We start from the raw sequence: 5,201 nt of genomic DNA, 5'->3' as shown, positions 1-5,201 counted from the left end.
TGAAAAACACTCCAGAAAGGTTTTCTTTGAAAAAAAAAATCATCATGAATTTTGGCACAAAAAAAATGCCTTACTATACTATGTCGAAAAAAAAATTCGATTTTTCAACATGTGGTAAAAATGTGCCATATTATGAAATAATGTAAAGGAGGCCGTGAAAAACACTCCAGAAAGGTTTTCTTTTTTAAAAAAAATCATCATGAATTTTGGCACAAAAAAAACGCCACAGTATACTATGTCGGCAAAAAAATGCAATTTTTCAAGATGTAAAAATGTGCCATATGACGAAATAATGTAAAGGAGGCCATGAAAAACACTATGGTAAGGTTTTCTATGAAAAAAAAAATCAAGAATTTTGGCACAAAAAAAACGCCTTACTATACTATGTCGAAAAATTTTTTCGATTTTTCAACATGTTGTAAAAATGTGCCATATGATGAAATAATGTAAAGGAGGCCGTGAAAAACACTATGTTAACGTTTTCTTTGAAAAAAAATCATCATGAATTTTGGCGCAAAAAAACGCCTTACTATACTATGTCGAAAAAAAAATGCAATTTTTCAACATGTCGTAAAAACATGCCATATGATGAAATAATGTAAAGGAGGCCGTGAAAAACACTCCAGAAAGGTTTTCTTTGAAAAAGAAATCATCATGAATTTTGGCACAAAAAAAACGCCTTACTATACTATGTCGAAAAAAAAATCCAATTTTTCAACATGTTGTAAAAACGTGCCATATGATGAAATAATGTAAAGGAGGCCGTGAAAAACACTCCAGAAAGGTTTTCTTTGAAAAAAAAAATCATCATGAATTTTGGCACAAAAAAAACGCCTTACTATACTATGTCGACAAAAAATCCAATTTTTCAACATGTTCAAAAAACGTGCCATATGATGAAATGATGTAAAGAGGCCGTGAAAAACACTCCAGAAAGGTTTTCTTTGAAAAAAAAAATCATCAAGAATTTTGGCACAAAAAAACGCCTTACTATACTATGTCGAAAAAAAAATTCGATTTTTCAACATGTTGTAAAAATGTGCCATATTATGAAATAATGTAAAGGAGGCCGTGAAAAACACTCCAGAAAGGTTTTCTTTTTTTAAAAAAATCATCATGAATTTTGGCACAAAAAAACGCCACAGTATACTATGTCGGAAAAAAAATGCAATTTTTCAACATGTAAAAACGTGCCATATGACGAAATAATGTAAAGGAGGCCATGAAAAACACTATGGTAAGGTTTTCTATGAAAAAAAAATCAAGAATTTTGGCACAAAAAAACGCCTTACTATACTATGTCGAAAAAAAAATTCGATTTTTCAACATGTTGTAAAAATGTGCCATATGATGAAATAATGTAAAGGAGGCCGTGAAAAACACTCCAGAAATGTTTTCTTTTTTTTAAAAAATCATCATGAATTTTGGCACAAAAAAAAACGCCACAGTATACTATGTCGGAAAAAAAATGCAATTTTTCAACATGTAAAAACGTGCCATATGACGAAATAATGTAAAGGAGGCCATGAAAAACATTATGGTAAGGTTTTCTATGAAAAAAAAATCAAGAATTTTGGCACAAAAAAAACGCCTTACTATACTATGTTGAAAAAAAAATGCAATTTTTCAACATGTTGTAAAAACGTGCCATATGATGAAATAATGTAAAGGAGGCCGTGAAAAACACTCCAGAAAGGTTTTCTTTGAAAAAGAAATCATCATGAATTTTGGCACAAAAAAAACGCCATAGTATACTATGTCGAAAAAAAAATGCAATTTTTCAACATGTAAAAACGTGCCATATGATGAAATAATGTAAAGGAGGCCATGAAAAACATTATGGTAAGGTTTTCTATGAAAAAAAAATCAAGAATTTTGGCACAAAAAAAACGCCTTACTATACTATGTTGAAAAAAAATGCAATTTTTCAACATGTTGTAAAAACGTGCCATATGATGAAATAATGTAAAGGAGGCCGTGAAAAACACTCCAGAAAGGTTTTCTTTGAAAAAGAAATCATCATGAATTTTGGCACAAAAAAAACGCCATAGTATACTATGTCGAAAAAAAAATGCAATTTTTCAACATGTAAAAACGTGCCATATGATGAAATAATGTAAAGGAGGCCATGAAAAACACTATGGTAACGTTTTCTTTGAAAAAAAAATCATCAAGAATTTTGGCACAAAAAAAAACGCCTTACTATACTATGTCGAAAAAAAAATGCAATTTTTCAACATGTCGTAAAAACGTGCCATATGATGAAATAATGTAAAGGAGGCCGTGAAAAACACTCCAGAAAGGTTTTCTTTGAAAAAAAAATCATCATGAATTTTGGCACAAAAAAAACGCCTTACTATACTATGTCGAAAAAAAAATCCAATTTTTCAACATGTTGTAAAAACGTGCCAGATGATGAAATAATGTAAAGGAGGCCGTGAAAAACACTCCAGAAAGGTTTTCTTTGAAAAAAAAAATCATCATGAATTTTGGCACAAAAAAATGCCTTACTATACTATGTCGAAAAAAAATCCAATTTTTCAACATGTTCAAAAAACGTGCCATATGATGAAATGATGTAAAGAGGCCGTGAAAAACACTCCAGAAAGGTTTTCTTTGAAAAAAAAATCATCAAGAATTTTGGCACAAAAAAAACGCCTTACTATACTATGTCGAAAAAAAAATGCAATTTTTCAACATGTCGTAAAAACGTGCCATATTATGAAATAATGTAAAGGAGGCCGAGAAAAACACTCCAGAAAGGTTTTCTTTGAAAAAAAAATCATCATGAATTTTGGCGCAAAAAAACGCCTTACTATACTATGTCGAAAAAAAAATTTCGATTTTTCAACATGTTGTAAAAATGTGCCATATTATGAAATAATGTAAAGGAGGCCGTGAAAAACACTCCAGAAAGGTTTTCTTTTTTAAAAAAAATCATCATGAATTTTGGCACAAAAAAAACGCCATAGTATACTATGTCGAAAAAAAAATGCAATTTTTCAACATGTAAAAACGTGCCATATGATGAAATAATGTAAAGGAGGCCATGAAAAACACTCCAGAAAGGTTTTCTTTGAAAAAAAAATCATCATGAATTTTGGCGCAAAAAAAACGCCATAGTATACTATGTCGAAAAAAAAATGCGATTTTTCAACATGTTGTAAAAACGTGCCATATGATGAAATAATGTAAAGGAGGCCGTGAAAAACACTCCAGAAAGGTTTTCTTTTTTAAAAAAATCATCATGAATTTTGGCACAAAAAAAACGCCATAGTATACTATGTCGAAAAAAAAATGCAATTTTTCAACATGTAAAAACGTGCCATATGATGAAATAATGTAAAGGAGGCCATGAAAAACACTCCAGAAAGGTTTTCTTTGAAAAAAAAATCATCATGAATTTTGGCGCAAAAAAAACGCCATAGTATACTATGTCGAAAAATGTCATTTTTCAACATGTTGTGAAAGCATGCCATATGATGAAATAATGTAAAGGAGGCCATGAAAAACACTCCAGAAAGGTTTTCTTTGAAAAAAAAATCATCATGAATTTTGGCGCAAAAAAATGCCATAGTATACTATGTCGAAAAAAAAATGCGATTTTTCAACATGTTGTAAAAACGTGCCATATGATGAAATAATGTAAAGTAAGCCGTGAAAAACACTATGGTAAGGATTTCTTTGAAAAAAAATCATGAATTTTGGCGCAAAAAAACGTCACAGTATACTATGTCCAAAAAAATGCGATTTTTCAACATGTTGTAAAAATGTGCCATATGATGAAATAATGTAAAGGAGGCCGTGAAAAACAGTTCAGAAAGATTTTCTTTGAAAAAAAAATCATCATGAACTTTGGCGCAAAAAAAACGACATAGTATAACTGGAGCGACCTGGACTCAGAGACGTAGTGATGGAGCGACCTGAAAAAAGAGACTGGGAACAGGAACGACCTGGACTCAGACACTGGGAACTGCAGCGACCGGGACTCAGAGACCTGGACTCAGAGACTGGGAGATGGAGTGAACTGGAGTGACGTTTTTAGAGTGACATGCTAAACTATGACGTTTGTTGAACCCAAGGTTATGCTATGACATTTTTAGAGCGACATGCTATAGTATGACGTTTTAAGAACGACATGCTATACTATGATGTTCTTTGGACGACATGCTATTCTGTGACGTTTTTTGGACCAAAGGCTATACTATGACGTATTTAGAGCGACGTGCTATACTATGACGTTTTGAGAGCGACATGCTATGCTATGACGTTTTTAGAGCGACATGCTATACTATGACGTTTTGAGAGCGATATGGTATACTATGACGTTTTTAGAGCCACATGCTATACTCTGACCTTTTTAGAATGACATGCTATACTATGAAGTTTTAAGAACGACATGCTATACTATGAGGCCATGTTTGATTACATATAGGCTATTAAATAAATGTTTATTAAAAACTAAAAAGCATTAAAAAATAATAACCAACTTAGGCATTTACTGAGTCACTAAAATCGTGTAGAATCTACGGCCACATCAGCATTATTATAAGCATCCTCTGGTATATTCACAGCCATATACTGTAGGAAATCTAGCTGATCACATCATGATGTCCACTTACCATATGGACTTCAGGAGATGATTAGATGATGATAAACTGTGACCTGCTGGTTGGGTTCTCTCTGTTCTCATATTTCCTCCATGTTTGTCTCCTGATGCTGCCTTACTTCAGCCAGTCCATGAGCAACAGAAAACACAGTTTGCCTTGTACCCATTGCCAGGGGTTCCACTCTTCCCACTCCAGTCTGTACATTTGCAAACGTTTTTGCTTCTTTAGACGTGGTGGAGTTTCAGGTGTAGACATTTTTAAACGTGCGGGTGCAGCAGCGTCTGTAACCTGGCAACCAGAGACAGGACGGACACACAGAGACGTCTGGAGTCTGTCCACTGGACCTGGCATCAGGTCCTCGCTACATGGGTCCTACGAAGATGGAACTGGCTGCCCTTAATATTGCCTGTGTTTTATTTTATTCATTATGCAGTTTTGATGAGTGTGTGACAGACGTGTACGGGGCATTTACGAAAATACGGAACAACTTGCGTCCCGTATTGATTCAATACGGGACGCAACAATTAATTGTCGAATAAAGGACGTTTCCGTATTTTAAGGGACGGGTGGCAACCCTACCTGAGGCAGAAG

The 5,201-nt window shown here is 33.4% G+C and overlaps 1 long non-coding RNA gene across 1 annotated transcript in view; it reads right to left on the bottom strand.

Moving 5' to 3' along the window:
* The window catches only part of LOC129349959 (uncharacterized), a 7,597-nt gene extending 2,619 nt beyond the window's left edge, over nucleotides 1-4,978 (bottom strand). Inside the window, exon 1 of the long non-coding RNA XR_008603130.1 lies at nucleotides 4,623-4,978. This is a non-coding gene — a long non-coding RNA (uncharacterized LOC129349959). The remainder of the gene's footprint in view (nucleotides 1-4,622) is intronic.
* Between the last annotated feature and the right edge of the window lie 223 nt (nucleotides 4,979-5,201).

The sequence above is a fragment of the Amphiprion ocellaris genome, chromosome 11 (genome assembly GCF_022539595.1).
Source record: "Amphiprion ocellaris isolate individual 3 ecotype Okinawa chromosome 11, ASM2253959v1, whole genome shotgun sequence".
Classification (NCBI taxonomy): Eukaryota; Metazoa; Chordata; class Actinopteri; family Pomacentridae; genus Amphiprion; species Amphiprion ocellaris.
The sequence above is the reverse complement of the archived record's forward strand: the minus strand, read 5'-3'. Positions and strand labels throughout refer to the sequence as shown.